Source organism: Poecile atricapillus, chromosome 3, assembly GCF_030490865.1.
Source record: "Poecile atricapillus isolate bPoeAtr1 chromosome 3, bPoeAtr1.hap1, whole genome shotgun sequence".
Taxonomy (NCBI): Eukaryota; Metazoa; Chordata; class Aves; order Passeriformes; family Paridae; genus Poecile; species Poecile atricapillus.
This window is the reverse complement of record NC_081251.1, coordinates 102,635,031-102,648,812: the sequence shown is the minus strand read 5'-3', so window position 1 is coordinate 102,648,812 and position 13,782 is coordinate 102,635,031. Positions and strand designations below refer to the sequence as shown.

The following is a 13,782-nucleotide window of genomic DNA, read 5'->3' as shown; positions in this document are numbered from 1 at the left end:
TGCTTAGTCGCATAGATGCGTTTCGCACAGAGCTCTGTGTTTAGATATTGTGGCTCTTCACAGACACCTTGGTGGTGGTGGTGGTATTTACCTTCATGGATTGCTAACTTTGTCTGTGTTTATGGAGATGAAACAGAGCATGGGAGAGTGGGAGCAATCCATTCTGCCTTGCATCTCACCAGGCACTAATGCTGTTTTCAGCCATATGAGGAGTGTGTTTTGTTGGTTTTCTTTTCCTGGGAAAGCAGGCTTTGTCCCACTTAAGAAAAAGGCTCATGTGAATGCCCATTAATCTGTCCTGCTGTAGCTGATGAATAATATTGGACTAAATCTTTCCTGAAAACCTTTCTCTGCCTCTGACTTGGGCACCTTCCAAGTGCTCTGCAGTTATGCTTCCATCACTGGAGTGAGGTAGGATTGTTATCCCCATTGTCTGCTCTCAGTGCGTGCCATGAAATCGTGTGTAGGCACACACACATTGACTCCATCAAAATCCTACACCGCCTTTTCCTGAGAGCCCCAGCCCCTCTGAGGGCTGGGATATGGAGTGGGATCTCACTGCTCCAAGAGGCGGCATCGGGAGGAGCAGACTGAACAGGCTGCGCTGCTGTGAATCCAAGCTGCTCCTGGCTCACATACAGCCGTGTGGGATGCCTGTCTAAAGTCATTGCTTTGGAAGGTGCTTCTGGATACAGCTCTAACTTATGCAGCGTTGTAAAACATATCAAATTCCTTCTGTCAGTTTATCAGCATGTATACATTATCAGGTGCACTGCTGGATTCACTCCAGTGAGCAGCACATGGCTGCTGGACTCAGCAGAGGTTGCCATATGACTGCAGTGCTTTCTTTCCCTATGGCCTCAGAGCTGTGCCCTTTATGCCTCCTCAGAGACATGCATAACTCTGAAAATTATCTTTAGAGCCTCAGTTTGTCTGTGGATAATATGTTCTTTGTCTGTCTTGTACGGGGGCTTGCTATGGTTGTTTCCATCCCATAAATTTGCAATGTGGAATGGTTGATATGAATGCTGTATGAAATATCTGATAGAAATCTGTGTGGGTCTCTGTGCAGAGAGAACCCACAGCATTATCTGGTAGACAGTCATTATGTGTTGGCCTTCCTTTTACACTGAATACATTGACATTTGGGAGCTAATTGATTTTTTCGTCCATATAAAAACCTTTCTAGAAAATGGTCAAAACCATGGTTACATTTTTCCTTGCTTGGGGATCTGATACAGTGCTCCTGATGCCTGCCCTTTTCCGTGTTTTCATGGTCTCTGGTAGTGGACACGGTTGGGAGTTGTCAGCCAGGTGAGCAGCTGGAAGATAAGGCAGCTGACTCTGTGTGCTCACTCTTCCAGGACTTACCCATTGTGCATGTCACACTCGCATCTCATCCAATCTTTATCATCCTATCTTTCCACCAGATCTTACATGACAGTTTTCTTCCCTATAGTGTGCCCTAAACACAGATGTAAATGCCACAGGAGATGGGAAAGAAGAGAAAAACATCCTTAGTGCAAGGAAAAGTAGGCCAGGTATTTTCTGGGTTTTGTGCCCAGGTCTCTAACATCCAGGGAATTCATTCTGTACTTCACTGGCAGCGCTGGGTTATGTTGATTGTATTTTGTGCCATCATTTTCACTTGCAAAGAATGATATCTAATAGTTTAAAAGAAGTACCAGAGCAGAGTGGTTGACTGAGGGCTGTCCTATGTATGTGGCTATAGCAAGTGCAGAGCAACAGGGTCACAAAATGGTTTGGTTTGGAAAGGCGCTCGAAAGATCAAATAGCTCCATCTACATCAACCAATCTCCTCAGGACTCTGGGATGCAGCTCATCAGACCCACAGGCTTGAATATATACTAAAGAGCTCAGACCTCTGTGAACTATTTGGTATAAATATTTCTTTTTCACTGACTACAAGATTGTACTTATCTTCATAATGGGACAATTAACAGACTAAAATAATGTCTGATATGCTGAGACACAGCCTTGACCTTCCAGTATTTCTAGATAGCAGAGGTGTCTCAAGTACTTGATGGAAGTTGACTTACATTCTAATGAGGATCTGTGAACTGGAAAAGTCAGCAGGAGGTAGTGGATAATCCATTTAAGCCCTTGTCATTTAATAATTATAATAATGAACCAGCTGGTCTGCGTGCACACACACTCCCTTCTCTGAGATGTTACAGAGTACAGCTCTCAGTCCTGCTCTGAAGTGGCCAGGGTTGTACTCTACATCATCTTCATGCTCTGCAGTGTCATAATCCCATGGGATTTTGGCCCCATAGCTACATCCCCAAGGATGGGTTGTTGCCCAGCTCTTCAGAGGGGACTGCAGAACTGGAGTCACTATTTTGGATCAGGAAATAAGCTCGCAATCTGGCCACATATTCAGTCATGGAGCAGAAACAGGGGTAATGCACTGAGCTGACTTCTCACTGCTGTAGAACACAGTTAATTAAAAAAAATTGTCTGTTTTCTTACATTTGATGTTTGTCAACTTGACTTTTATTCCTCTGAACTGGAATCCATCCTAAGATGAAGCTGAGGATTCATGAAAAAACAGATATTTAAGGTTGATCCAAGACAAAATACCCATGAGGCTGCATTGTGATGTCCAGGTTTTGCTGTTGGCAGGATCACAAGAACAGAAAATATCATTAATAAATGTGCTGAGCAAACTGGAAAAAGTTGCATTTTTAGCCCCTTATCAGAATTTTACAGCTTTTCCTTTTTTCAGAAGAACTTAATTATCTGTTTCTTATGTAAACATTTCTTTATGAACCTAAGGCACTATCTCGGTATTTCTTTGTTAAGGGATGAGGTCTAGAGTTACCTTATGACAGATTCATAAAAGGGAAGTCTGAGTGAGGAGGGAAATAGATTATGGTTACTCATATGTTTCTAATTAATTTTCTCACTATAATCTTTATAATGAAGAGCATGAACAAAATATGTGCATATCTTACCCTTGATTTAAAAAAAAATAAAAGAGAAAAGCTAGCAGAAAGTTTCCAACACATTCAGGCTACAATGTAAGAGGTTGAAAAGGACTAGTGCCATGTTTGCTTAAAACATAGTCTTATTTGTTCAGACCAACTAGAAAATTTGGGTGAGCTGCTGTGTGGTACGGAAAAAGCTGGAAGGAGAGTGGAAAGCTGAAATGAGAATTGTAATTTAAAAAAAAAAAAAGTTTTAATTGATATTTTTTAGAAGAAAAGGAAAATTTAAATAAGGATAAGTGATGGAGGGGTCATGATTCATTTTGTGGAGGGAAAAATTTAAATAGTAACAAAGTAAAGGAAGGTACCTCACTAATTTGATTTCATGGAACCTATTAGCTTGAAGGAGAAGTGAACTTCATGTGTTGCTCTGGACATTAGTGAATCCTTATCTTTCTTAGGGAAGGGACAGTTTTCAGGATCAACTGTGTTTCAGTTAATCAGCTGTAACTTTTTAACGACCTTACTATCTAGAGTATTCTTGAAGTCCCTACTTGTGTGATCATGCAAAAGATGAGCCATTTGCCATAAAAGAAAAGAGTATAGACATAGAGAATCTAAAATTGGAAAGCATTGGAAAACACACAAAGAGATTTCAGTTGAAGATATTTCTTTGAAAATACTGTAAGAATTGCAATTAGTGCTGTATTCCATTAAAAAAAAAATAAAAAATTATGGGGCATTGCTTTGCTAACCTCCCTGTGCTGCAAAGTTGATTATACCTCTGCAGAAAGAACATAAAAGGAAGTATTTGGGATCCACCTTGTGTAGGATGGGATGGGTGATGGATAAAGCGCCTAAATACCTGTTGTACAGACCTGTTCTGCAAGTGTTGAAGAAGTTCATCAGCTGTAGAATTAAGTGCAGGAATAGGTTAAGCAACTCACTCCCAGTTAGGAGTGAGCTGCTAGGAGCTCATTAATGATCTTTTCCTCTCTGTGCTATCATGGAAGGGGGAATGACCTTTGGCAATTAGGATGTAGAGCTCTTGGTAGACGTTTCTGGTAGGGATGCTTTTGTTACAAATCAATAAATCAAAACCCCAGGGAAAAGCGATCAAGAGGCGGCTGCTGCTGAAGTGTTATTTATCTTTTCCAGGAAATGAATTCTACCTGTTACCTTTCACAGCACTTGTTCAACACTTGGTAACTGCTTATGTGCTTTCTCAAGTTGGAACTTTAATTTCTATGCATAGTGGGAAGAACAACAATTATAAATTCCATCTCCTTGAATTAATGAGGGCTCACAATGCAGATTTTGTGAGCGTGTTGGAAAATGCTAGGCTTACATGCAGCAGACAGATTGCTATGAGAGTCAGTAAGTGTGTATTTTGAAGAACTGTTTAGAACAAATAACTCTTACTTGTGTATAATCTTTCTTCATATTGACAGGCAAATGTCAAACTGTGTAGAAACCTCAGGAAATTTTCAGGGCTGACATCATCTGTTTCAAGTCCTTATAAAACAATGAGGAAAAAAAGCTAATTTTGTTATATGAAATTTCTGCAGGAGGAGGAAGGGAAATTTGTTGTCTTCTGAGCTTGATAACTTTATTTGTCAGTAAAGAAAGATGCTGAAGGTTAGAAAATGTGACGGGGATTGATCAAGGTGCTTGCTGGAACACAGAGTGTGGAGCATTCCAGTGATATGTTCTGCAACATCTTGAACAAAACACAGGAATCTGCATATGTTCCTTTGAGAACAGACTGTGAAGGGTGTAAGAACTTAAATTCTCAATAAATAATCATGTGTTTGGCTTAACCTGGGGGTAGACTGGGCAGAGTGAATCATTGGTGTGGTGACCTCTTCAGGTCTGTATGAGCTCACTGACCACCCTTCTGCAGCCAGGACTTGGTTCAGTGATGTGGTCTGGTGCCTCTGAGGAGCTCTGCTTATGATGGGAGGCGTTCTCTCTTGAGCAGCTGCTTGCTCTCACTTTGTCAGAATAGCCCTGATAGCTGTGATAGACATTGCCATGGAGTTTGGTGTTGGGCAAGGCCTGGGTGCCCAACAAATTTAAACCTTCTTCTGATGAGTGGGAGATGATTCCAGGTGGTGCTGAGCTTGGGACTGAGCTGGAGCCCAGACCTGTACCTGCTGCCTGCTGTGATGGCACTGATCAGCAGTTTCTCGTAGCAGTTGGCAGCACCAAGTTCCCACTGGCATCGCAAGAATAATGATTTCATTGCTGGTTTATTTATAAAATAACAGCATATCATAAACCTCCCTGTCACACTTTGAGTTCTAATAAGAGATCTGGGTGACAGACTGCTTTTTCATTAGTTTGAAACTCACCAGTCCTCAAATTGATATCTCAAATGATTTGGGAAACTGCAATTTGCTGTTTACTATGCCTTATTTTAGGGAAGAAGCTGTTGGACATGGAGAGATTCAGCATGTAAATATAGGTATCTACTACCAAGTGTACTTCATCCTGGACTGTCCTGCCTGGGCTGAGCTGTGGTTCCAGAAGGTTGCAGATGTCCCTGGATCCAATGTCAAATCTGCCAGACCCAGGCAGATGTCTCAAATGCCTAGTCTGGCTCGAAGGCATATGTTTAAAGCTACTGGGTCATTATTGAAGTAATAATAATATGTACAACATTTCAAGGCAAAACAAAAATATTAATCTATCTATAGTTTCTCCTATTTCACTGTGGTGCAATGAAAGAACAAGAAATTTATGCAAGGATTTCAATCGCTTTTTTTAGAAACACATTCTCATTTTGAATTAAATGGATAATCTCTTATTAACTCCTACTAAGAAAGAACAGGATTTATCTGTAGTTTATTAGTGGGAAATAACTTGCATTATTTTTTTAGTTTGATAGAGAAATTTGGAGAACTGCACAGATCTTCTTTGATCTGTGAGATCAAAACTGGAATAACAATTGAGTGAACATTTGCCCAAGACATTGTTGTAATTTCTAACCAAGTGAATTAATTTTGAGGTAAGGAAGTTGTTTATTGTCATTCTGTTGCAAACAGCCTGCATTGTTGCTAATATCCATATACTTTGTGTTGCATTAGTTTGCATTAATATTCATCATTTTTGCACTTGTGTATGGCGCTTATGACTAATTTATAGATTATCTGGTGCCATATTGACTTAAATAGAGTGTATTTTAATGCTATTATGAACATTTTCCAGTAAAATAATTTAATTACATTGAAATTTGATGCTATTACAGTGGATAATTGACTGCAGATCAAAACCATAATATACAAGACCTACCTGGAAGGCCCACAAAATCAATTGGCTCAGCACTGAAGTTGTTCACTGAGCCTCTTTTTAGAAGGTTGCAGCCCAAGGAGTCTGGTCTCTGCTCATCCAGCAATCAGATGACTTTTAAAAGCACAGCCCACCTATATTTTAATGGCACCTCTATTTGTCACATCTTTTGTGACCTCAAAGGACAAAGGTTTCAGTGTCAGAGGTGAATAGACTGTTGTTATTGTACAGAAACGATATACAATTTTTTTTGCCAGAAATTGGGAAGGAATGGGTTCTTATCCCATCAGATTCAATGGGAAATCTAGTTCTGACTAAGAGCCAGAGCTTCCTCCAGGTACTTTTATGTCAACAGAAAGGCATCCAGATCTCTAGAGTCCTTGTTATAGTTTGCTGTTCCAGCACCAGCTTCTTGTTCAAAAATTTTTTTATTTTATTTTATTTGTTGTTGTTGTATTTTTAGTTTCCCTTGAGTTATACCAAAAGAAGTGTCATAGAGGCTGTGAGATGAATTTCCACTAAGAAAACAAGTTAAGCTCAAACAGATTCTATCTGATTACTTGAAAATAAAAAGCAAGCCATTTTCTAACCCAACCAAAGTGCACGTGTGGTAACCTTGGTTCTGACTCTTTTAACCTCAGGATAATAGAAGGAAAAATAACTTTATCAGAGCATGAGAGGAACAGCTTATTATGCTGGAAAAAAGAATATCAGATTAATTTTGACTAGTGATTGATAAATTCGTCCTGCTGGTTTTCTTGTCAGTCTTACACATATGAGGGAATTTTTTGCTTGACCTCTCCTAAGTACATGTCCCTGATAAAGTGTGACAAGATTTTTTTCTCCTGATGGTAGGATTCCACAAGATTACATATGTTTTCTGATTAAGGGGATATTCATATCATCTCAGCTGCTGAATACCAGTGGCTATAGGTTTGGTATCTTGAGTTTCCAAATCAAAAATCATACTCTGAGACACATTACCTCCTGCTCTAGTTTTTCTGGCTTTGGGCATTCGTGTGCACCCTGCAGAAAATACCCTTGGGTTTATAAACTTTTTGTTGCAAGCCCCCCAAGGCACAGTTCAGGTTAAATGAGGCCTGGGCTAGTTCTGCCCAGCTGCTCTGTGATCAGGTGGTTCTGGCAGCCTTGGCAAAACCATTAACAACTTTACATCTTTGTGAAGCAGATAGGGGTGGAAACCAGAGGGTTGATGAGCTGGGTGACAACTTCTCATGGGCCCTAGGAAAGAAGAAAGCCAAACAGCTGGCAGTTTATGCCAACCCTCCAAACTGCAGGACAATACATAGCTGAGGTAGTAGCACACCCACAAGTGTCCAGCATCTTGCAGAAGGCTGAGCCCAAGGTGAAACCACAACATGACAAGTCCAGGCCACCAGCCTGAACTTGAACACACTGAGCACCTGGAGTTTAATCTTCTTTGTCCTCTTTTACAACAATGTAGTGCAAATATTGTGTAAATGGTGCACAGGTCTATAAAGGTGTGTGAATCTAGTATAGTAAACTTAAAATAAAGTCCTTAGGGCTAACATCTCTAAAGAGATAGGGGTAGGTTGCACTCCTTTTTCTTTCTTCTACTGACTATTTTCATATTTAGCCCAAGTTGATTCAGCTGTAATTTCTCCACTGAAGTCTGCTGTCTTTGTGTGAACAGTTTTGCTAACTCACTTAAACTTTTTTAATTTCTTGATTCAGCTATTTGCTCAGAGGGTTTTTAAGGCAGGACACGCACAAAAAAGATTGCTCTTCCCATTTGATCTCTCCTGAAATATGCTTTGTATGTAAAATGAATGATTTTGTCTTAACTAGGAAAAAAAAAAAGGTTTATTTTTGATTGGTATGAAGTGTTTATTTTTATGAATTCTGCTAAAGAAATTTTTAAAGATTGGTCTTTGTCTCTCTGCTAATAGTTCTCTTATGAAAGAATGTGTTTAAGATTCTCATTACTTCTCAAAACAAACAACAAAGAAAGGCACTTTATTTTTCAATAAAGATAATTTAAACTTAGAAGAAAATTCTCATAAGAGGACCTTCCATAGTGTAGAAATTTTTTCCCATCCCTGTGTCCCAAACCAGGGGGTGCAAGTCCTTTGATCAGATTCCCCTGTAGGAGGGATTCCTACAAGCATCTTGTTGAATTCTCTGGACCTTCAATAAACCTGCCTCAGTGCATATTGGATAGAAATGTCATCAGTAAGATTTACACGAAGCTTAAAGCATCTGGAATTCCAGGAAAGTACAGGTTCAGAAATCACTACCAAGTCTGACCTGGATACATCACTCTTGCTAACTTGGATGTGTGTTATAGAATCAGTATTCAAGATGTTCATGTTCAAAACATTTGCATTTTGGTGAGAATTTTCCTGACAGAGCAAATAATTGACTGATAAGGACTTACTCTTTTGACTGTATCCATTGTCACTATAACCCCACCAAACTTGCTGGAAGTCTGAAAGGCAGCAAGATGTTAATTAATAATTACATTGGTACAGAAGGGAACTTTATAAGAATTTTAAATATTTTATGACTGAATCAATAATTAATTCTTTTTCTGTGAGGTGATATAGTGCTAATTGTTTAGGAATAATATAAATAAATACGGGCCACAAAAAGAGTGGGAAAACCCATGTATTTTTGTATGACTAAAACAGGGCTCACTGCTTAAGTTAAAAATGAGATGTGCAATACTCTCTGATTTTATTCTTTACTCAATTTTCTTTTCTGTATTGCCCCCAAATAAACAATAATAATGACTTTTTCTGTGCTGGAAGTCATACTGTGAAGACAGCAAATCTTCGTAGATTAGTATCCTATTAAAATTAGCTAACCCCTGTAAAACTGGGTACCAAAATATTTGGGAGGAGGCATTATCTGATTTCCTCCTCCCTCAGTAGGAGCTTTTCTCCTGCAGACACTGACATTCCTGAAGTGACTGGGAGGTCCTGGTTGGACTCAGCAAGTGTCAGAGATATCAGAAGATTTGTAATGACTGAGCAGGTGGTTCTTCCCCCCTATTCTGCTGTATGGAGAGGACTTAATGCGATAAAAGAGGTACTGCTTTGCTAATAGCTTGTACCTTTTGACAGTGCCACATGAGCAACAAAGCTCTGCTGAGAAACCTTTTTTTTTTTTTTTTGACCTCTAAGCCAAAATTTCTCCTTCCATGGAGGAAAGAAATTATTTTAACTAAAGAAAAACAAGAGGAAAAAACCCACCAACACTTCATTCCTAGATGCAACATTTTACATCTCTCTGATCAGCATTGGCAGTTGTTCATTTGCTGCCTGAGTGAATTCAGAAGAAGTCATTTACCTTACAAGTGATGAATGCTGTATGGCATTGCTTGATAGAGATTTGCTTGTCTCTATCTTAGTAGCGTTTACTCTTGGCCTGACAAAAATATCCTATTTATTTCTGCATCTGCTGGTAATATCTCATTGAACTAATTATTTATCATCTTTCTGAATTGTGTGAGAAAGGCAATCCTCTGACAGAGACAGCAGCTCTGTGCCACATTCAGATGAATTAATGAGGGAAAGAATAACCCAAGCAATGATGTTCGTGTTACGAGAAAACAGGGTTTCAGATTTGAGCAGCAAGTTTTACTAGACAGCAAGTTGTCCACTCTGAAACAGATTAACTTTTATTGCACTGCAATCTATTCACTTACCATCCTATTTTCACTTTGAATGTACTCCTCAATCCACAAGGAGGCATTTTTTTTTTGCTGATATTTTTCCTCTTGGACTCGACACATTGGAGTTAAGCACATTGACTTTGAGAGAGAGAAATGAGGGTTACTGTTTATGGAAAAGTTAAGAAGAATACTGCTATATTTTTTGTTTGTTTTCCATTTAAATTCAAATTGGCAAGACTGAACTATTTCAACATCATTTTATCTTGATTGCCATTTTCTGTAGCACACATTTGATTTTGTACTGTGGCTGTGAATTTTAGTTACAAAGTAGTAATGGGCAGCCTCTCCAATAAATGTGCTACACATAAAAGGATTAAAAATGTGCTTGTTCAGTTTTGTACTTGCTTATACTCAGCTAATCTGTAATGCTTTAGAAGACAATGCATGCAAACACTGACTAATAGATACAGACAGTACTCTGAAGCCAGCATCACTGCAAGGGGGAAAGTCTTGCCATCAACCACACAGAAGAGTAATAAAAGTGTAAAATATCCTGGGTAAATGTTGCTGCCTTCATTGTATTTGCAGATGTTTGGTCCTGGTATCTAAATCTGAAGGATTTTAGGCAATGAAAGCAGCCGTTTGTCAAGAAGATGGGAGAAGGCATTACACAGTCACTACATGAGGAGCAATTTTTAGTATAAATGGTCACAACTTCACCACTGACAGTAGATGCACATAAAATTTATTTCAGCTGGGAGTGTGTCTCTTTCTTTTTCCCCTCTGTCAAATGAAAAGGGTTTTATTCGGCAAGAATGTATAATGTAGTATTTGAGTGCAATGCTTTGTACCTTCTGCGGGAAATTTAGGTTAAAAGCTGAATTTTAGAGAAGTTGGAAGCCCAAATTTTTGATTGTTGGAACCATAAATCAAATGTGTATGAGTGTTTGAACCACCAAGGATATAATAAAGGATATGACTTGATTATACTTCAGAATATATTTCTCTTTGAAAGATGAAGAGCTAATCTGATGGAGGAATTTAACAAAAGGGTTCTTACCAGGTGTTGTTCACTTGGTTTTGAAACATTTGCTCCAGGGAAGTCATGTCCCGTTAGCAAAGTTTGCTGCTTTTAGAATTGTTTTTCTGGTTCCTGTAAGAAATCATTAACCTCCAAAAGGAGCTATTCCAACTGTAGCTGCCATCAATATGTGTGTTGTGCCATCCAATGACACGCTTACAGGCGTGCAGGCTTTTGGGACATTAGCTGGAGCACAGTCCTGGGGAGAGCAAACAGGAGGTTTCCTGATGTTCCTTCCATGCACAGAAGGAACAGTTTTGGCTTAGAGAGATTGTATTACCTTTTTTTTTTTTTTTTTTTTTTTTTTTCTCCAGAATTTTAGCTTCTTAACCCTTCCGTGTGGGAAAAGCTAGGATTCATAGGCCTAAAAAGAAAATCTCTTATTTAGAAGTGAATCACAAAAAAGCCAAGTGAGCATGACGGCCAGGGTTCAAAAGTGACATTAGTTACGAAGATGAGGCTCACGTATTACGGATTTTTGTGATGTGTGACCCCAGTAACAAGGTTAAAAAGAGAAGTAGGATTTCAGTTACTTTGTCAGGATATTTTATCCCTTTGGGAAACTCTCTTAGGTGGCAGAAGTGGGCAAAGTGATGCCTTTTGAGGATGTGGGCGTTTGCAGGAGATGCAAACAAGTGAGCTGTGCTATCGATCTTTCTCCTATTATCAGTCTGATTATTCCCAAAGTGAGAAATGAGCAGTCTCATACTTTCAATGATGCTTTCTCAGATATTTTTGTCTAGACTTCATGGGAAGACTGTGGGGCTGGATGGGGAAACATCTAGCCCCTTTCAGCTTGAAACAGTCAGCAGACTCAAGTATGTCTGGGTGTAAGTCAGCTCTTTCTGGGCAATGGAAGTAATTTGAATTCAATGCAGTCCTGTTTTGTATTCTGAATATTTGATTTGCTATTTTCTATTTGGATTTTTTTTGTTTTTTCTCTAGGTTTTTTCTTGTTTGTTTTTTTTTTTCCAAGTTTGCCTGTAGGACACTGGAGGTAGATTGGTCCCATATTAAAGTCACCCAATGTTATGAAATCAGAGTATGCCTGAAAAGCTCATTATTTTCATTATACATGTCACTGCCTTTAATTGCGCTTGCATCTTTGTTCCAAAGTAATTTGGATTTCTCATAAATTTCTCTTTAGTTTAAACTACGTAAGACTTAAGTTTAGGCTGCTGGGCATATTCCATCCTCTTGTTGTCCATTTTAGAGCTCAATCACTGAAAAAAATGCATTTGACAATATTGATCACTGAAATTACTTCCGTGTAAGTAATCTTTTTTTCTAAAAGGCAGCCATTAATTATGCCTTTTTTTCTCTCTCTTAGTTGGTTATTAATTCAGAACTCATTATCGTTTTCTCCTTTTTCTCTGAATAATCTCACGTGAAAGGTCTTGACCAGTATGAAATAAATTTTAAAATAATCAATTCTGAATGTAGCTACAGGCTCCCACTTGTTTACCATTTAAGAATGCTGCGAAAGAACAGATTGCAAACTGTAAACCTTCTTTACAAAGCCAGTCCTCTGGCGTATTCAGTCTGTACTTATCACATGTTATTCCGGCTTTACCTTATGCTTTAGGACTGATCAGGCAGGTTGGTGACTGGGGCTGCCTTGAAGGTCTTTTTTGACTTTACTGGTGTGTCACAAGTCCTGGTGCTAAAGACAGCTCTGCTCCTTGGCTTGGGAAGTGCTTGAACCCTGAGACACTTGGTGGTGCAGTGAGAATTAACTTTATTTTTGTTTTGGAAGATGGATCATGTGGGAATAGCTTGCCTTACTCCTTTGGATTAGCAGCCTTTTTTCTTGGCTCTGCTCCTCTTCCCTTATAGTCTTCAGGCACTCAGCAAACTGTCTGGCCCTGGGCATTTAATTTCTCAAGCTGTTGTGTAGATTTGTGTCTCTGGCAGGATGCTGTAATTTCCTTCTAAGTTTAGACAGTCCTGTTATAAATAAAGTCATACAAATTGTTCGACTCTTTATCATCTTGATGCCTTTCATTTCTGCCTTTATCCTTTAATAGCCAGTCTACAAAGGACTGATTTTCCTCCAGGCCTTTCTTCTCTCGGCTGACAAAGACCCAGACCTGTAGTCCATACACCAGCCTTGATGCTAAACAATCACTTGTGTTTCCTTTAATAAAATGATGAGACATTATTAATGAAATGAAAAAGGAAATAAAGGAAGTGCTAGGATCCCGCCGCTTAGGCAGGGATGGGATCCTGGTGGGCTTTGTCTGCTGTGAACTTGAGTCCACGTTATTATCTACAGCTCCTTTAAGCATCATACATCCAATTTACCAATTAATTGGTTGAGAAATCTGACCCTTCTCATCCTGTCATGCACCAGGAGACATTTTGTCATCATATCATTGACTTATTAATTACCCTTGCCATACCTTGGCGCCATGACAAACTTCCTGGCACAGTTTTTGACTACATGGAAATAAGGAGTTGGAGTCTGGTTATAACTGGCAAATATGGTTATTTCTCCTTCTACTAAAGGCATCTGATTCGTGCTATATGATAACTCTAAATGCTCATATCTGGTGACATCATCCCCAGTATTAGTGCTTAAGCCTTTCAGAAATCCCATGAAAGCAGTTTCTGCTTGTTCTCTTGCATTACAAGCAATTTTACCAGGCCAAACCCTACACCAGAACTTGCCTATGCCCATTTGACCCTTTTTTATTTTTCTATGTATGGGAAGATGGGGTCAAACTCAATCTTGCGTATCTCAGGGTCTTTGTGTACATGTTCTTCAATGATTGATCTTTCTTTAATATTCCTGGGACATG

The 13,782-nt window shown here is 39.1% G+C and overlaps 1 protein-coding gene across 18 annotated transcripts in view; it reads left to right on the top strand.

Moving 5' to 3' along the window:
- The window catches only part of NRXN1 (neurexin 1), a 675,301-nt gene that overhangs the window by 498,668 nt on the left and 162,851 nt on the right, over positions 1–13,782 (top strand). The gene's annotated exons all lie outside the window — the stretch shown is intronic.